The sequence below is a fragment of the Gavialis gangeticus genome, unplaced genomic scaffold, assembly GCF_001723915.1.
Source record: "Gavialis gangeticus isolate Ggan-Ray unplaced genomic scaffold, GavGan_comp1, whole genome shotgun sequence".
NCBI classification, from domain to species: Eukaryota; Metazoa; Chordata; order Crocodylia; family Gavialidae; genus Gavialis; species Gavialis gangeticus.
This window is the reverse complement of record NW_017729004.1, coordinates 45,387,897-45,393,294: the sequence shown is the minus strand read 5'-3', so window position 1 is coordinate 45,393,294 and position 5,398 is coordinate 45,387,897. Positions and strand designations below refer to the sequence as shown.

The window sequence follows — 5,398 nt, the reverse complement described above, 5'->3', positions numbered from 1 at the left end:
CAGGAGATCCTGGTTCAAAAAAACTGCCACTAAAAAAACTAGCATGGTGCACATGGCAGCAACATGTAACACAAGAAACCAGAGTGTGGCCGGCCAGAGTCATGCTCTGGCTGCAAGCCAGACTCCAAGTAGCCGGACAGATGCTGCTGCTGCCCCTGGGGGACCCCAGTACCCCAGGTAAAGCTGCTGGGGTCAGCATATTGCATGTGCGGGGATGTGTCCTGGACAAAAACCAGCAGCACAAATATGTACCACAGCTGTCTGTCCAGTGGGAAATGCATGCTTATGGGGATGTGCCCCATGAGATTTCTTTGGTCCACTCCTCCAATTGTTGAAGTTTCTCTGAATCCTACCCCAGCCTCTCACATATCTACTACTCCCCAGAGCTTGGTGTCATCTGCAGACTCACTGAAGGTGCAATCCATCCTATCTTCCAAGTCATTGAAGAAAATATTTTACAAAACTGGCCCCAGGACTGACCCCTGGGGCACTCCACTTGATACCAATAGTCAACTAGATATTGAGCCATTGATTACTACCCTCTGAGCTTAGTGATCCAGCCAGTTTTCTATCCACTTTTACAGTCCATTAATCCCACTCATACTTCCTTAGCTTGCTTGTAGGAATATTGAGGGAGACCATATCAACAGCCTTGCTAAAGTCAAGCTATACCACATCCACTGGTCTTCCTGCATCCACAGAACTAGTTGTCTCATCATAGAAGGCAATCAGGTTGGTCAAGCATGACTTGCCATTGATGAATCCATGGTGACTGTTCTTAATCACCTTCTCCTCCAAGTGCTTAGAAATGGATTTCTTGAGGAGCTGCTCTATGATTTTCCCAGGAACTGAGGTGAGGCTGACTGGTCTGTAGTTCTCTGGATCCTCCTTCTTCCCTGTCTTAAAGATAGGTGCTATATTTGCCCCTTTTCAATCATCAGGAACCTCTTCTGCTTGCCATGAGTTTTCAAAGATGGCCAGTGGCTTTGCAGTCACATCAGCCAACTGCTTCAGCATTCTCAGGTGCATCCCATCTGGCCTCAGGGACTGGTATACATAAAGATTTTCTAAATAGTCCTAACCTGTTCTTTGGCTACTGTTGACTGCTCACCTTCTCCCCAAACTGTGCTGCTAGGTGCTATAGTCGGGGAGCTGACCTTGTCTGTGACAACTGAGGTGAAAAAGGCACTGAGTACTTCAGCCTTTTCTGCATCTTTTGCAACTAGGTTGCCACCGTCATTTAGTAAAGGACCTGCACTTTCCCTGATCCTCCTCTTGTTGCTGACAAACTTGTAGAAACTCTTCTTGTAACTCTTTGTGTTCCTTGCTAGCTGAAATTCCAGTTGTGCTTTTGCCTTCCTGATTTCATTCCTGCATGCCTGAACAATATTCTTATACTCCTTTCCAGTTGTTGTCCAGGTTTCCACTTCTTATAAGCTTCCATTTTGTGTGTTAGTGCACCAAAGAGTTCCCTGCTAAGCCAAACTGGTCTTCTGCTAGTTAACACTCCTGAACTCTTCTCCTCAGACTGGCCTCCCAGGTGATCCTGCCCATCAGTTCCTGAGTGAGTCAAAGTCTGCTTTCTGAAGTCCAGGGTCCTTACTCTTCTACTCTCCTTCCTTCCTGTCCTCAGGATCCTGAACTTAATCATTCTGTGGTTGGTGCTGCCCAAATTGCCATCCACTTTCAGATTCCTCACCAAGTCTTTCTCATTTGTGAGCAGCAGGTCAAAAAGAGCACAGCCCCTAGTTGGCCACTCTAGCACTTGCACCAGGAAGTTGCCCCCAACATTCTCCAAAAACTTTCTGGATTGCCTATGCACTGCTTTATTGCTGGTCCAGTATATGTCAGGGTGATTGAAGTCCCTCATGAGAATCAGGGACTGTGATTGGGAAACTTCTGCTAGCTTAATGATGAAGGCCTCATCTACCATCCACCACATCCTAGTCTAGTGGTGTATAGCAGATACCCAACACACCATCACCTGTGTTGCTTTCCACTCTGATCCTAATCCAGAGACTTCCAACAAGCTTATTTCCAGTTTCACACTGGAGGTCTGAGCAATTATACAGCCTTTTTACATAAAGTGCAACTCCTCCTCCTCTTCTCCCCTGCTTGTCCTTCCTGACTGGTTTATACCCACCCATGACACTGATCTGGATATTCTGGATGCTAAGACGATGAATAGGCTTCCTTTTCAGGTCTGAATCAATCAGGCTTGTAAATTATAAGAAGTGGAAGTTCAAACAGATAAGATAGACAAACATTTCTTATATAGCTACCTAAAGGTACATCCCAGTTCAGCACCAAGGCACTCTGGATCATCTTCTGGAGGCAGATAACTCTCTTTATTGACCATATGGGGATCCTAGGTGTTTAACTCATTTTTGGTTCAAGGCACCAAATTTTTGGGGTTGCACCACTAAAGAAGAGATGCCTACATGAACATTTTGAATCTGGGCCCATTCAAATGTTGATCCTTGAATTATTACCACATGAGATTCTGATTAATACATTAGCATTCTATGGTGCTAACATACATTTACCTGATTAGGAATTGCCCAGTGAGGGAGATCAAAAAGTGATTGCCACCAGGATACTGTCACGAAATGGGAACTTTTCTAGTTAGGTTCACAAGAATTGGTACATACCTGATGCAACTGAATATTTTTCTCATCAGAAAGTAAATATCGCTACTGAGAAAAATTACAAATGACACAGAGTGGTATTGTGAATAATTATGAAATCAAGACAGCGGTTTGGAGTCACTTGGGTAAGCCAAGTGGTTTGGGTAGCCAGGCCCATTCAAACAGAATGTGTTTTAATACATGCAAAGACAAAGTTATGTGTCATTTTTACATTTAGGAACATGAAAGGCCGCCCATAACTATAGGTACTGTCATGCCAGGTCATGAATGGCCATGTCTGAGGGTCAACCAGGGTCAGAAGAAGTGACTAAGATCTGAAGGGAGTGTGCAGAGTCCAACTGTAGTGGAGCCAGGAAGCCAAAAAAATCTTTCTGGGGAACCAAGTCAGAGAGCCAGAGAGTCAGACAGAGCAGAGGGTTAGGAAGGCAGCCAGGTCTGGTATCCAAGAGATCAAACCAGAGTCAGGTTTAAAGAGCCAAAGGGTCTGGCCAAACTCAGGGTTTGTGTGCAAGCTGAGTTGGGTTGCCAGAAAATCCATCAGAGAGCCAGTGGAGGCATGAGAAAAGGGTGAGGCAGACTGGATACAAGATTGAGCCTTGTTGCCTAGATTTTCCCCTTCCAGGACAGGGGTTTTACTAGAAAGGATAAAGTCATCTGACCTTAGTTGGCCTATTTTGGGTGGGTGGATTGCCCCAGATATCAGGTTCTGACTACCTATACTTCTGCTTAGCTGAGAAGGTGGCAGATTGGGATAAGTAGCTGCACTTGATGGGCTGAGGCCCTGGGTTCAAGTACTGTATCCTGGAAAGCAATGACTTCAAAAATGATTTAAAAGGTAAGTTGCTAGTTCAATGCTGTGGCAGAAATGGCTTGATGGTATGAACAAGGAACTGGATGGAGAGAGTAGGAAGTGAATTTCTGCATGGTTGTGACACTGATGCTGTAATATTGCATCTAGTTTTTGTGCCAGCCTTGTCCAAAGCATGGTGAGAAATTGGGCAACGGAGGAATTCTGTGTGAGAGGAAAGCAACAAAAATTACTTAAGTAGAAAAAATATCCTTGAAGTGGCAGACTTAGGTAAATATGTTTATCAAAAAGGACTGAAGAAAAGATATCTTCATTACAGTGTGCTTTATAAGTACTGCTCAGGGAGAAAATATCAAGTACCAAACATCTCTGTAATCTAGAGGAGAATGGCAAAATGGGAACCAGCGGCTGGGATCTGAAGCTAGTGCAGTTTCTATTTATGAAATTGCAGTTCTATTTACAAGTGCAGTTTCTATTTATGAAATGTTTTTAACTGCTCTAACAAATTGCAAAGGGAAATGGTGGCTTCTCCATCTTCTGATATCTTGAGCTCAAGGCTGAATGCCTTCTAGAGGATATCCTTTAGACAACACAAACTATGCTGTAGTCAAGCAAATCATTTATCTCAGTGTCAGGGTGACTGGTGGAAATGTAATAGAGATATATAGGAAATCAGACTATAGTCTCTCTGACCTTAAACTCTGAATTGGTGAAATCTTCCTTCCTAAGAAAGAAAACTCTGAATTTTGAATGTTTAACTTGGCAACCCTAAATAATGTTCTTTTAACATTTACATTGTGAATGTGTCCACACAAGCAAGCACATGCCTGATGCAGTGTCTCAAAGCAGTTTAAGGTGCTGTAGGAGGCATGCCACAAACTAAAAAATGCTTGTTGTGCTACATATTTACAGCATGGACTCTTCAGTTTGATACCAGGGAATTCCAGTATGAAAGAAAACACACTGGAAAAAAAACAGCACAACTGGAGGTTGGATTCTCTAAGGAGACACTCTAACACACTGCCAGAGTGTCTCTATACCTGCCACATGGACCCAGGGACGTGGAGGTCGGGGGGACTGTGTGTGGGTAGGGCAAATGTGTGCTGTGTGGATGTGGGGAAACTGTATGGGGGGACTGTGTAGGAAGGGTGGATCCCCTGCCCACCCCACCACAGCGCACAGCCCCCACCACAGCAGCCAACAGTGGGCCCTTGGGGCACTCATGGCCTACTGCAGGCAGAGCCCCCCAGCAACATGCAGCACTACCTGAGACCCAGGGGCTACAGATGGCACACAGAGCCAGCCCCGCCTGCTGGCACATGCCTTCAGGCAGAACCAGGCCAACTCCTGCTGCTACCCAGGGCTCCTAGCACTGCAGGCAAGAGCCATATACCATCGGGCTGGGCTGGCTTCTGCCTCCATGTGGCCTGTGTGCCATTGGGCAGAGTTGGCTCCAGCCTCCACATGGCGGGCATGTGGAGGCAAGAGCTGGCTCAGCTCAATGTTGTGTGGCTCCTTTGGATGGCAGCAGAAGCCAACCCACTTCTGCCTGAAGGTGCATACCATTGAGCTGCATTCTGTGTGCCATGTATAGCCCCTGGGACTCAGGAGAAACCCCTACCCCTGCACAATCCATCTACAAACCCCACACCTCTACCCACAAACCCACACCCACAACCCCCCACAAAGCCACCCACAAACCTCAGACCCCCACACCCATGACCTTCCTATTCCTGTCCTCATCACAACTGTGTATGGACAGACTCTTCTTTATATATGCAAAAAATGTCATTTTCTAAACCCGTTTCATGTATTGAAAGCCTTTTTGCCAATAAAAAATTGTAGAAAGAAAAGAATGTATAGTAATTCTTTGTCAAGTCCATATCATGGAGATCCACTAACACCCTTACTAAAACACTAACATTAATGAAAGTATAATGTG

The 5,398-nt window shown here is 45.3% G+C and overlaps 1 protein-coding gene across 1 annotated transcript in view; it reads left to right on the top strand.

Annotated features, from left to right (window-relative positions):
- MALRD1 (MAM and LDL receptor class A domain containing 1) overlaps positions 1 to 5,398 on the top strand; it is a 631,029-nt gene that overhangs the window by 600,029 nt on the left and 25,602 nt on the right. The window lies entirely within an intron of this gene.